Source organism: Grampus griseus (assembly GCF_964374135.1).
Source record: "Grampus griseus genome assembly, chromosome: 2".
NCBI lineage: Eukaryota > Metazoa > Chordata > Mammalia > Artiodactyla > Delphinidae > Grampus > Grampus griseus.
The window spans coordinates 12,420,208-12,434,947 of NC_139018.1; the positions used below are offsets into that span (position 1 = coordinate 12,420,208).

The following is a 14,740-nucleotide window of genomic DNA, read 5'->3' on the forward strand; positions in this document are numbered from 1 at the left end:
TTGAGATTTCCAGCAAGGAAGGCAAAAAAGGGCCAGTCAACTCCTTGCCAGGGTGCCAGAGGGGATTCCAGCATAGAATGGGGGTGTGGCAGGTAGTGGATACCTTTGGGATTCCTTCCAACGTACCGGCTGCTAGCAAAGCAGTAGGAAATGTAAAGTCACAAAAGTGAAGAGTTGCGAGCTGATTCTCAAAGACTTTATAATTAGGATGTAAACCCTAAAGACCAGTAACACAACTAAGAAAAGTTTCTCTGCTTCCAAGAAGTTTCTCTGCGTGCAGAAATATCTTCTGGCAAGAGAAACCGCTCCTTCCTTCCCTATTCAAGGAGGTTCATCAGGTCACTTGCTTTCCCACTATACCCCTATCTTTTATCTCCCGTCTAATCCCGTATGATTGCTCAACACACTCCAAACTCTGCCTGGCTTCATTTTATTCCTTTCCAGAGGGCGCACCCGAGAATTGCGGCTGGGAGAGGCGAGGAGCCGAGGGCGCAGGCGCCTGGCGCTCAGGTACACTGACGGGCGGCCCTTCCCCGTCCCGCCCCTCGGCTTGCGCCTCCCGACGGGCGGGGCGGACCTGGGGAGGGCGGGGCAGATCTGGCGGAGCGGACCTGGGGGGGCGGGGGGGAAACCTGGAGAGGGGGCGGGGCCTCGGGGCGCGGCGGGGCCTCGGGGCGCGGCCGCGCGAGGTGACCGGATCGCGGTTCCCGCGGGCGGCAAGGCCAGAACGCTCACTGCCTCGAGCAGGTAACTGGACGCCTCAGCGCTGTGTGAGGCGGCGGCTCCCCGAGAGCGGCGCGTGGAGACCCCGGGGACACGGCGCGGGAGAGAGCCGGGGGTGGGGGGGCTCAGGTGTAGGGTCGCGGGTGCTTCCCCGGGCGAGCAGCGTGGCGCGGGCCTCGAGCGGCCTCTTGCCTGCCCTCCCGGTGGGACTCGTGGACGGCAGTCGCCTCGTCGCCCCCAGCCTCGCGGGGCCGAGTCTCCTCAGCGACGCCTGCTCTCCGGAGGCCTGAGGGAGGTTTGGGGCCCCTCGACAGCCGCGATATCCGAGACCGGGAGGGCAGGGACTCGCTCTGTGGGAGCACGGTGGGCTGTAGGTCCGCTGGGTTCACCGGTCCGCTCGTTGGGACCCGCGGGCCGGACGGAGGGGAGACCCCAGCCCCGGCGGGGCCGGCCGCGCGCCGTGCTCCCCGCCCTGAGCGCGCGCTTGCGACCGCCGGACCCAGGTGGGCTCTGGCCTCTGGGTTAAGAGGAAAGCGAACGCATTTCCTTTGCCTGGAGAGTCTGATGAGAACCGGTTAGCGGATGGTTTTCATCTGTGAAGTTTCTGAAACTTTTTGAAGCGGCCAAGGGGTGGTAAACATCACTTTGTTTTGGTTTTTGCAAAACATGAATTCATCTACCCAGCTAGGTTTTTAGATTTGGTTTATATCTATCTCCTCCAATTTCTTTTTCCTTCTTTCTTTACTATGGTTTTCTTTAAATCAAGGAAGTACTGTGCATGAATCGTGGGTATGTCGCACACAGGTGGACGTGCAGGTATAGGCAAGATAGATGGCAAGCCAAAAACGTTGATTCCTTTAGAGTGCTTAAAATACAGCGTGTAAAAGGATTGCTTTCGTATTTAAAATATACTGATTCTCACTCCAGGTAGGCAGTTATTAGAGGTGTTTCCCCTGATTGATATAAATAGCCTGGAAATATTGAGTTAATAGCACCACCGCCTACTTACCAATTTAATATTTCGATATGGAACTTTATCATGGCTAAAAATTGCTCTTTCTGGAAGGAGAGATTTATATTGCTTGCCTTTGAGAGCTGGGATTCGAGGAGATTTGGGTTTTTATCATACATTTTGTATTTTATAGTTTTTGCTAATGACTTTGAGTGTCTTCATAACTGGAGGAAAAAGCCTTCATAAAAATTTGCTTTTTTTTTTAACCCTTGAAGAAGGAACAATTTTAAGTTCCTCTTGTATTTTATTGGCTCCACTTGAGTTATAATTGTGTATTCACAAATAAAAACTAACAAATTGAGGGGCTAATTCAGGTTGAGAAAAAATGAGTTTGTGATTCTTGTAGGGCCTCTGGCTGAGCTGCCTGGTTGGCAGTTAGATATGTTGATAGTGGGATTTTCTGAAGTCAGGATCAGAGTTGTGAATGTTGGAACCACCCATGGATTTGTGATAGTTCATCTTGTGAGAGTGGAAGAAAACTTTTCAGTAAGTAGAGTAAGAAGAGAGGAACACCAAGGATGGAAAACACCAGGACTTAAGGGACGGGTAGAGACAGCCAAGGAGACCAAGGCGGAACAAACATTCAGGAAAGAAGGAAGCAAACTAACAGACAGTGGTGTCCTAGAAACCAGGAGACGGAAGAGTTTTCATAAGGATAGAAATCTATTTTAGGGTCAAATGAGTCAGAGGAATCAGGAAGATTGGGGCTGATAAAGTGCCTATTGGTTTTGGTAGTTAGGAGTATGTCATTGAATTCAACAAACATAATTTAAGTAAAATGATAAGGATGGAAGCCAAATTTGAAGGCCTTTGAGGAGTAAATAGAGGATGAAGAAATAAAGATAGCGTAGAATCCTTATTTTGAGACACAAAGATTTGAAGGAGGAGTGATAGGGTGGTAGAGTGATAGGGGAGTTTATAGTCAGATTGGAAAGAATATAAGGCCAATAGAATACTTTTATGTTAAAGTGCATCACCCGGCATGGGAAGCTGACAGCAAGTTGCTGCACATATTGACTAGAACTATAAGTGTTTAATCTCCCCAATTCAAATTATGAACACTATTTTAGTGGTATTTTGGTCCTTTGGGTTCAGGTGATTTTATCAGTGTCAAAGTCACACGTTAACAAACTGTTGGATTGTATTTCTCCTGAGTTCCAGTACTTAGATACTTCCAGCTTACTTTTGTCATGTGATTTTTCTAGTGTGTATCTCAATGACTCTTCTAAAAATCTTATGTAGGTATCACACATTTTGGCTAAATCAGAATTCATGAAGCATACATCAGTTAGGGCCTTTGCTTCAGTTATTATTATGCATTTAAAAGAAAATGCTCTTAGATGAAAATTTCTTTATGAGTTTCACTCCAGTCTTCATTGAGAGTTTAATTTTTGTTGTTGTTCAGGCAGTAGTTTTATGTGTGTGTTCCTTAGGATATGAAAAGAATGGCTAAAAATGGAAAAGCAAACAATCAAGTGTTGATAAGGATGCGGAACAACTGGAACTCTTGTACTCTGCTGGTAAAAGTGTAAATTGGTGGCAGTATGTACTAAAGTGAAACATATGAATAAAGTATGCCTAGACTATACCTGAAAAAATTGTAGAAACTGCAAACTAAAGTAACGGAAGACAGATAAGTGGTTACCTGAGGGAGGGGGGAGTGGCAAGGGAAAGAAAAGGGGGATGGATTCAAAGGGGGTATGACGAAACTTTTAGGGATGGTGGATGTATTCATTGGTGTATTAGTTTTCTTGATTGTGAAGATGCTTTCACCACTGTATACATATATCTGACTCATGTAATTGTACATTTTAAATATGAGCAATTCACTGTAAGTCAGTACCTCAATAAAGCTGTAAAAAAAAAAAAGTAAATAAAAATAGAGAGTAAAATGTGAATTCCCTGGTGGTCCAGTGTTAGGACTCCATGCTTCCACTACAAGGGGCATGGGTTCGATCCCTGGTCTGGGAACTAAGATGCTGCACGGCTGAGGCCAAAACCAAAACCAAACTAAAACAAAATACAGGGTAGAAGAAGACATACCATTTAAGTATATTTATTTCTTTTAAATATTATAGTTATCTCAGGATGATGGGGTTATTGATAATTTTAATTTTCTTCATATAGTTTTATATGTTTTTCATATTTTCTACCACGACATGTATTTGCTTAATTTTTAATTTTTAAAAATTTTTTTTTAACTTTTTATTTTATATTAGAGTATAGTTGATTAACAATATTGTGATAGTTTCAGAGTGATTCAGTTATACATGTATCTATTCTTATTCAAATTCTTTTCCCATTTAGGTTGTTACTGTGTTTGCTTAATTTTTAAGTGAAAAATTCATATGTGCAGAATAGTACTTTTGACACATCTACAGATTTAGAGAATACAAATAAAATAAATGCCCGGTACCTATATCATGCGTTAGAAATAATACATAATATTTTTGAAGCCCTAATTGTATCTTTCTCCCTGATTCTGTCTTTCTCTTTCCATGTTCCTTGATTTTCTGTAGAGTTTCACTACATACATAGGTATTCATAAGTAATGTAGTGTTTAGTTTTGTTTATTCCATGGCTTTTTGGGTGCACAAATTATATTTATGAGATTCATCTGTGTTGCTGTGTTATAGTTCATTTGCTTTTTTTGCTATTCTGTTATATGAATTTACAGCTGTTTATCCATCCTCCTGTTAATGGACATTTAGGGTGTTTTCATTCTTCTTTTTTTAAATTTAATTTTACTTTTTGCTATTGAAAGCTGTTTTGTTATTACTGTCCAACCTGTGTTTCTCTGTGTCCATTTGCAAGAATTTCCTATGTTTTTTTGCCTAGGAGTAGAGTTGTGGATCTTCAGTTTTGCTAGATAACGCCGAATTGCTTTGTAAAGTGGTTGTACCAGTTTATACTCTCACAAGCAGCGTATTAAGTGTTCACTTTGTTCCCTTTCTCAACAACATTTGAGACATTTGTACATTTGTAATTATCTGAATTTTTTCTTTTCAACAATCTGGTAGATGAGAAATGGTAGGGTTTAATGTACATTTCTTTAATTACTGATGATGTTGAACCTTTCATAGTTCCTATTCAGTGGGATGGCTGTTTATGTTTTTTGCCCGTTCTTAATTTTTTTGTCTTTTTGAAATTGATTTCTAGAATATATATATATATATATAATTTTATTTATTTATTTCTGGGTGCTAATCCCTTGTCAATTATGCATGTGACAAATATCTTTTTCCCAGTAAGTAGCTTGTCTTTCACTTTCTTTACAGTGGTTTTTGATAGACCCATTCTGTAGTTTAATGTAGTTGAATATGTCAGCCTTTTCCTTATGGTTTGTTCTTTTGATATCTTGTTTAACAAATCTTTCCCTTCCCTGAGGTCTTAAAGATATAGTCTGATATTTTCTTCTAAAAGCTTTAAAATGTTGCCTTTCATATTTGTGTCCTTAGTCCATGTGAAATTGATTTTTGTGTGGTGTGAAGTGGGGATCCAGTTTCATTTTTTTTCCATATAGGTTGTCAGTTTTTCTCAGCATAGTTTATTGAATATTCTGTTTTTCCTCTCAGTAATCTCTAAGTATCATATGTCAAGTTTTCATACATATGTTCATATGTATGGGCTGTTCTTTCTTTGGTCTCTTTGTGTATCCTTGCTGCAATCTTACTTTTACTTTAGTTGTAAAAGAGCCTCCATACCTAAGAGGCAGGTCACCCACCCATGCTTCTTTTAAAACTCAAATTAAAGTTTAATTTTTTTCTAAAGTAAACTTTTCATCTTAGTATACAGGAGTATGTTATCTAAGTCTTAAATATCTACTGTATTCATCCGAGGTCCCAAGTACTTCTAAAGCTACTTTATTGTGGATTATATTAGGCTGTCTTTAGTTTTTGCAAATCCTGTCCTAACTCACTAGAGTTAACTTCAACTTGAAAAGTAAATATTGGATTTGCACGTTTGGAATATAGTTAAGACATTTGGAAAAACCTTCACACTGAATATAGCTGTATTTAAAAAAAGAATAGCTGTATTTAAAAAATTTTTTAAGGTACTTAGGATTTAATATGTCAAAATCTAAGAGAAAGATGAAAATCTGAGAGACTGTAGGAGCCCTTAAGTCTTATTTGCTTTGAGAGTATTTGCTAAACTGAGGGAACTTGATTGGATTTGAATAAGAATTTGGTAGATTTGTAGGACCGGAGGTATAATTAAAAGTCAGCCCAGGGCTCATTCAAGGTTAGCTAACAAGAGACTTTCTGCCCATAATTCTGGGATCCCAAAGGTCTTCGATGTCATGGAAAGGATGAAAACTCAACCTCCTTCAAGGATCTGCAAGGAAAATTGTCTTGAGGCCAAGTAAAGCAGAAGGGAAAAAAACCTGTCCTTGGGCAGTCGTAACTTCCAGATCATGAGGGAAGTACACATCACCTTGGTGGTCTAAAAAAATTTCAAGATGTGAATTTTAAAAAATCTTTTTTTCTTTAGATATAATTCATATGCCATAAAATTCACCCTTGAGAGTGTATAATTCAGTGGGTTTTCATATGTTCACAAAGTTGTACAACCATCAGCACTATCTAATTCCAGAACATTTTTATTACCCCCAGAAAAAAACCTTATACCCATTAACAGTCATTCCCCATTTCCCCTTTTTCCCTCAACCCCTGGCAAACTCTAATCTACTTTTGTCTGTATGATTTGCTTATTTTGGGCATTTCATATGAATGAAATCATACAATATGTCTTTTGTGTCTTATTTCACTTGGCATAATCTTTTCAAGGATTATTCATGTTTACCATGAATCAGTACTTCATTCTTTTTAATGGCTGAATAATATTCCATTGTATGGTTAATACCACATTTTGCTTTCCCATTCCTTAGTTGATGGTTATATCCACTTTTTGGCTATTACGAATAATGCTGCTCTGAACATTTGCATACAAGTTTTTTTTTTTTGCATACAAGTTTTTGTATGGAAATGTATTTTCCATTTTCATAGAAAATATATTTTCATTCTCCATTTACCTACAAATGGAATCGCTGGGTCATATGGTAATTCTGTGTTTGTTTTGAGGAACTGCCAGACTGTTTTCCAAAGCAGCTACACCAGTTTTCATTCCTACCAGCAATGTATGAGCGTTCTAGTTTCTCCATCCTCATCAACATTTATTTTTGTCTGTCTTTTTGATTATAGCTATCCTACTGTGTGTGGAGTGGTATCTCATTGAGGTTTTGATTTGTATTTCCCTAATAACTGATGCTGTTGAGCACTTTTTTGTGTCTTTATTGGCCAATTGTCTATTTTGGGGGGGGGGAATGTTCGCATCCTTTGCTCATTTTTAAATTGGGTTATATGTCAAGGCATGAATTTAAAATGATATAGTAAACAAATGCAAATATTCTCTGTAGTAGTACGCTTTCATCTTTGGCTTAAAAAAAGTCCTACCAGTAAAGTTTTGAGGTCAATGGATAATTTGTCAAAGATAACCAAGTGCACGTGGAAATAAGACAACCTGAACAAGAATCAGCAGAAACAATAGACATTTAGAAGAAAACTTGCAAAGGCTTATGTATTGTAATTACTAGTTATTATTAAAATAACCATGATGGGCTCTATTTAAGTAAGTAAAAGGCACGTTTGAAAATATATGCAGGGAGCAGGAGTCTGAAAAGTGACAGAGGTACAAAGCTGGTTGAAAAGAGGAACTGAATGTAATTTCTATTAATGAAAAATGCAGTAATAAAAACTCAAAACTCATTTGTTAAGTTTAACCACAGATAGGGCAGTTAGGCAAACCCCAAGAGAGAATGAATTAACTGGAATATAGATCAGAGTAAATCATTCAGCATACAGCTCAAAGATACAGAAATGGAAAATATAAAAGAGATTAAGATACATGAAAATTAGAATGATCAGAATGAGAAGTTATAGTGAGAAAGTCTAGTAAGTGGAGTTCCTGAAAGAAAAGAAATAGAGAATGGGCAAAAGCAATATTTAAAGAGATAATGAATGAGAATTTTTTAATACTGGAAAATCTACCAGTACAGGTGGAAAGACACTAATCACAGATTGGTTATTCAGGTATACCACAATTTGTTTATTCACCTGTTGATGGACATTTGATAGTTTCTGGTTTTTGGCTTTTGCAAATAGAGTTGCTATGAACACTAATGCACCAGTCTTTGTATGGACATAAGATTTCTTTTTTCTTGAGTAAATACCTAGGAATGAAATGTCTAGATCATAGGGTAGGTGTATGTTTAACTTAAACTACCAAACTATTTTATATTCCCACCAGTTGAATATGAGAGTTCTACTTGTTATACATGCTTATAAACACTTGGAATGGTCAGCCTTTGCAATTTCATCATTTCTAATAAGTGTGTAGTATTATCTCATTGTAGTTTTAATTTGCATTTCCTTAATGAATAATGGTTTTGAATATGTTTTTATGTACTTTTTATGTACTTTTTTTGCCACTTGGAGAAGTGTCTGTTCAAATCCTTTTTAAATTGTGTTATTTTTCTTTTTATTATTGAGTTGTAATAGTTTGTTTATATTCTGGATATAAGCCCCTTATTGGATGTATGATTTGCACATATTTTCTCCCATACTCTAAGTTGTCTTTCACTTTTTTTTTTAAATTTAAAAAAAAAATTTTAATTTATTTTTTGGCTGCGTTGGGTCTTGGTTGCTGCACACGGGCTTTCTCTAGTTTCGGCGAGAGGGGCCTACTGTTTGTTGCGGTGTGCGGGCTTAGTTGCTCCACGGCATGTGGGATCTTCCCAGACCAGGGCTCGAATCTGTGTCCCTTGCATTGGCAGGCAGATTCTTAACCACTGCGCTACCAGGGAAGCCCGATGGTGTCTTTTGAAGCACAACATTTTTACTTTTGATTAAGTCTAATATATCAACTTTTTCTTTTTTTTTTAATAAATTTTTTAATTTTATTTATTTAGTTTTGGCTGTGTTGGGTCTTCATTGCTGTGCACGGGCTTTCTCTAGTTGTAGCGAGCGGAGGATCCTCTTCGTTGTGGTGCACGGGCTTCTTGCGGTGGCTTCTCTTGTTGCGGAGCATGGGCTCTAGGCGCACGGGCTTCAGTAGTTGCAGCATGTGGGCTCAGTAGTTGTGGCTCGTGGGCTTAGTTAGTTGCTCCGCAGCATGTGGGATCTTCCCAGACCAGGGCTCAAACCTGTGTCCCCTGCATTGGCAGGCGGATTCTCAACCACTGCACCACCAGGGAAGCCCTCAAATTTTTCTGTCATTGCTTGTGCTTTTGGTGTCTTATCTAAGAAATCATTGCCAAGTTCAAGAAGAATTACTCCTGTGTTTTCTTCTAGCAATTTTGTAGTTTTAGCTCTTACATATAGATTTGGATCAATTTTTACTTAGTTTTTGTGTAGAGTGTGAGATAGTTGTTCAAATTCTTTTTTTTTTTTTGCATGTGGATATCAGTTGTCCCAGCACCCCTTGTTTGAAAAGACTATTCTTTTCCCTTTAAAGTTTTTTGGCCCCTTTGTAAAAATCAACTGACCATACATGTAAGGATTTATTTCTGGGTTCTCAGTTTTATTGCATTGACCTATATGTCTGTCCTTATGCTGATACCAGTCTTGATTACTGTAGCTTTATAGTAAATTTTCAGGTCAGGAAGTATGACTTGCAACTTTGTTCTTTTTCAAGATTGTTTTGGCTATTCTGTGTCTTTTGCATTTCCATGAGTTTTAGGATTACCTTTTCAGTTTCTGTAAAGGAGCTGGAAGGGATTTTTATATGGATTGTGTTGAATCTGTAGACCAGTTTGGGGAGTATTGACATCTTAACAATATTATGTCTTACAATCCATGATCATGGAACGTCTTTTCATTTATTGATGTTTCCTTTTTTTTTTTTTGAAGACTTTATTTTATTTTTTTAAATTTTCTTTATTTTTTTTGGCTCTGTTGGATCTTAGTTGCAGCACGTGGGATCTTCATTGAGGCATGCAGGATCTTTCTCATTGCAGTGTGTGGGCTTCTTGTTGAAGTGCGCGGGCTTCTCTCTAGTTGTTGTGTGTGGATTTTCTCTCTCTAGTTGTGGCGTGTGGGCTCCAGGGCACGTGGGCTCTGTAGTTGTGGCGCGTGGGTTCAGAGTGCGTGGGCTCTGTAGTTTGCAGCACGTGGGTTCTCTAGTTGAGGTGTGTGAGTTCAGTAGTTGTGGTGTGTGGGCCCTGTGGCATGTGGGATCGAACCCACATCACCTGCATTTGACTGGGGATCGAACTTGCATCTCCTGCATTGGAAGGTGGATTCTTTACCACTGGACCACCGGGGAAGTCCCTGTTGATGTCTTCTTTAATATCTTTTAGTAATGTTTTGTAGTTTTCAGTGTACAAGTCTTGCATTTCTTTTGTTAATGTATTCCTAGGTATGTTAGGGTTTTTTTTGGTTTTGTTTTTGTTGCCTGTTATTATGAATAGAATGGATTTCTTAATTTCATTTTTAGACTGTTCATTGTTAGTGTATAGAAACATAACTATTGATCTTATATCCTGCTACTGTACTCAACTTGTGTATTACTTCTAGTAGGTTTTTAGTGTATTCCTTTGAATCTTTTTATTTACAAGACCATGTTGATCTGTAAATAGAGTTTTACACCTTCATTTCCAATATGAATGCCTTTTATATCTTTCTAGCCTAGTTGCCCTGGCTAGAATATCTATTACAGTGTTGAACAGAAGTGGTGAGAGTGGATCCTTATCTTTTGCCTGGGTTGAGAGGGAAAGCATTCAGTCATTTAGCAATTACTATGATGTTAGCAGTAGATTTTTCATAGATGCTCTTGATTATGTTGAGAATATTCTCTTCTATTCCTAGTTTGCTCAGCTTTTTAAAATCATGAATGAGTGTTGGATTTTCAAATCTTTTTTTGGTATCTATTGAGATGATCATGTAGTTTTTGTCCCTTATTCTACAATATAATGTATTATGTGAATTGATTTTCAGATGTTAAACCAATGTTGCAATCCTGGGATAAATCTCACTTGTTTATGATATATAATTCTTTTTATAATTTGCTGGATTCAGTTTGCTAGTATTTTGTTGAGGATTTTTGTGTCTATATTCATGAAGAGTATTCATCCTTTTACTTTTAACTTATTTGTGTCTTTATATTTAAAGTATGTTTAAGTAGCATATACTTGGGTCATGCTTTTTTTAATCCAATCTAACAATCTGTAACTTTTAATTGGCATACGTAGAGCATTCACACTTAGTGTGGTTATTGATATGGTTAGGTTTAAATCAATCTTGCTTTTTTTCTGTTCATCCCATCTGTTCTTTGTTTACCCTTTCTTCTTTTTATGCTTTTATATCAATTGAGTATTTTAGGGGTATGATTCCATTTGATCTCCTTTGTTGGCTTATTAATTGCACCTCTGTTTTCTTACTTTAGTGGTTACTATAGAGTTTATAGTACGTATTTTTAACTTCCCACAGTCTACCTTCAAATGGTGTTACATATACCACATCACATCTTCTACAAGGACCTTACAATAGAATACTCTATTCTTCCCTGCTGGCCTTTGTGCTGTTGATGTCATGCATTTTACTTTTACATATGCTATAAACCCCACATCACCATGTTATTATTTTTGTCTAATCATCAGTAATCTTTTATAATAAATCTTATATATTTATCTGTGGTACTCTCAATTCTTTGTGTGTGGGTTTACATTTCATCTGGTATTATTCTTCTACCTGAAGGATGTCCTTGAACACTTCTTGTAGTATGGATCTGCTGGTGGTGCATTCATTCAATTTTTTATGTCCAAAAAACTTTTTGTCACTTCCTTTTTTGGAAGATTTTCTTTAGGTATCAAATTAGATGTTGATAGTTTTTTGTTTTTTCCTTTCAATACTTTAAAGATTTTTGCTCCACTGTTTCCTTACTTGTATTGTTCCTAGTGATAACTATGTTCCTATGTATATAACATGTCTTTTTTTTTCCAGCTGCCTTTAAGATTTCCTCTTCATCACCAGTTTTGAGCCATGTTAATATGATGTGCCTTGGCATGGTTTTCTTCATACTTCTTGAGCTTAGTGTTTGTTATTTCTTAGACGTGAGTTTTGTAGGTATCATATTTGGAAAATTTTAGTATTATTTTTTCTGCCTCTCCCCATCTTCATGAATTTCAATTACATGTATATTAGGCTGCTTGAAATTGTCCCATGGGTCACAGATGCTCTTTTCATTTTGTTTTTATTCTTTTTTTCTCTCTGTATTTCATTTTGGGTCTCTTATTACTGTACTTTATTGTTTCTTTTGCAATATCTAATCTGCTATTAATCCCATCCAGTGTATTTTCCATCTCAGACATTATAGTTTTCATCTTTAGAAGTTGGGTTTGCATCTCTTTTTGTATCTTCCATGTTTCTATTTAACTTTTTGAACATATAGAATCACTTATAACTATTTTGATGTCCTTAATTGTTCATTTCATTGCTGTGTTGGTTCCAGTAGATTGATTTTTCTCCTCAAAATTTTTTTCCCTTTCTTTGAATGTCTGGTAATTTTTTATTGGCTGCTACCAGACAATGTAAATTTTACCTTGCATGCTATATATTTTTAGATTTCTGTAATTATTTTTTGCTTTGGGACATAGTTAAGTTTCTTAGAAATAGTTTGATCCTTTTGAGTCTTGATTTTAAGATTTGTTAGGTCAGACTAGTCTTTGGTTTAGGGCTATTTATTCCCCACCACTGAGGCAAGACTCTCTGAGTCCTCTCCTCAGTATCCTGTGTGAGGTTTTTCCAGTTTTGTTGGTGGGGACAGGCATTATTACTGACCTTGGTGAGTGTTGTTATGGTCTTTTAAACTTTTCTGGTGGTCTTCCCCCAGTCTTGTGTAGTTTTCTTGCATGCATTCTCTGATCAGCACTCTGCTGAATACTTAAGTGGGACCCTCTACTGATGTCTGTGCTTCTCTCTGTGTACACATCTCTACTCTCCAGTAATCTGTACAAACTCTAGCTCCCTTATTCTTATTTATATAAACTTGTTTCCTTTTCTGCATCCCTCTCCCATCTTCTCCAATTCATTTTGGATGACTCAAGGCCATCAGCTTTGAAAACTTTACCCCCAGAAGTAGTAATCATTTTTAACCAGTCCTCTCACATTCCCCTCATGATTAATGTTAAGTATTTGCAAGCTTACTGGGGTCAGAAATGTTGTTTGAGGAATATGTTAGGAGTTTTTATATAAGCTAGTTATTATACTTTGTTTCCTTGTCTATCAACTACATATTTGCTGAGTTCCTGCTAAATTCCCAGCATCATACAAGGTTCTGAGTTTTAAGCAGAAAGTGAGTACAACATTGTTTCTGAAAAGTTTTTGTTCTAGTAGGGGAGATAGAACAGATGTCATGAAATGTCATGAAAAATGTAAAACTTCTTTTTTTTTTAATTCACTAGATGTTTAAAGATGAGAGAAATTAGTATGATCCGGGTGGTCAGGGAATGCATCCTCTAAACAGACTGAAAAGGGCCTTTGAAAAATTTAAAAAAACCCAGAAATCAGTTACAAGGTATAATGGAAGAAAAAGTACCATTTAGCCAAACAAATTTCATAAGCATACAATAAACAAGAAAAGTTCAAAATTTATGAGGAAAATTGTAAAAAAAAAACTCCTAAAGATACAAACATAAACTTGACTTGAACAAATATTCTGAATAGGAAGACTCAACATCCTAAAGATATCAGGTTTTTCTAAAATAATTTATAAATGTAACATGATCCCAATAAAAATGTCATCAGATTTTTTTCCTTCTAGGTCTGGACAGATTATAAAGTTTATTTGTAGGAAAAGATAAGCAAGCATAGCTAGAAGAACTTTGAAATTGAAGAACAGTAAGGATGGGAGGCTAGCCCTGCTAGATAATGAAACATATTATAAGCCATAATAACTTTTGAAATGTGGTATTGGTTCAGGAATACAGATCAACTGAATAGAAGATATAAAACCAAAACCCAGTGGCAGGACTTTCCTGGTGGTGCAGTGATTAAGAATCCGCCTGCCAATGCAGGGTACAGGGGTTTGATCCCTGGTCCCAGAAGATCCCACATGCCACGGAGCAACTAAGCCTGTGCGCCACAACTACTGAGCCCATGCTCCACAACTACTGCAGCTCACGCGCCTAGAGCCCGTGCCCCACAACAAGAGAAGCCACTGCAATGAGAAGTATGCGCACCACAACGAAGAGTAGCCCCCAATTGCCGCAGCTAGAGAAAGCCCGAGCACAGCAACGAAGACCCAACACAGCGAAAAATAAAATAAATGAATGAATTAATTAAAAACCAAAACCCAATGGCATGTAGAAATTTAGTCTATAATAAAAGCAGCATCCTAAAATCAATGAAAAAAATAGGAATTTTTAATAAGTGGTGTTTGTGATACTGGGATAGTCAATTAAGAAAAGCTAGGATTGGATTCACTTCTCATACTGTACCAGGATGTACAGTATTCACACACTTATATATGTATGTATATGTGTATATATGCATATTTGTATATACAATACACACTCCCCCTCCTTTTTTGCATAGCAGAAAACACCATCATCAGAGTAAATCAATTTCACTAGTAAATCAAAGTGAAAAGAGGACGACAAACTGGAATAATGTTTGCCGCTTCCATTATGGACGTTGCATTAATCTCTCAAATTTATGAAAATCCTCTAAAACTGAGGAAGAAAAGGACCAATAACTTTATAGAGAGATGGGCAAGAGATAATGAACAGTGAGTTCATAGAGACAAATACATATTAGCCTTTATATGAAAAGGTGCCCAACCTGATTTATAATAAGAGGTGCAAATTAAAACAGCACAAGATATAATTCCTTTCCTATCATATTGGCAAAAGTCCAGCATTTTGACAAATATTCTCTTGGTGATAGATACAGGTACTGTCATACATGGCTACTGGGAATGCAGAATGGTACAACTTTAGAGAGAAATTTA

General features: G+C 37.5%; 1 protein-coding gene across 1 annotated transcript in view; it reads left to right on the forward strand.

The window, feature by feature from the left end:
* The first annotated feature begins 667 nt into the window (after positions 1-667).
* TC2N (tandem C2 domains, nuclear) overlaps positions 668-14,740 on the forward strand; it is a 46,137-nt gene continuing 32,064 nt past the window's right edge. The window contains exon 1 of the mRNA XM_082681980.1: positions 668-747. The gene's annotated coding sequence lies outside the window, so the exon portion shown is untranslated. The remainder of the gene's footprint in view (positions 748-14,740) is intronic.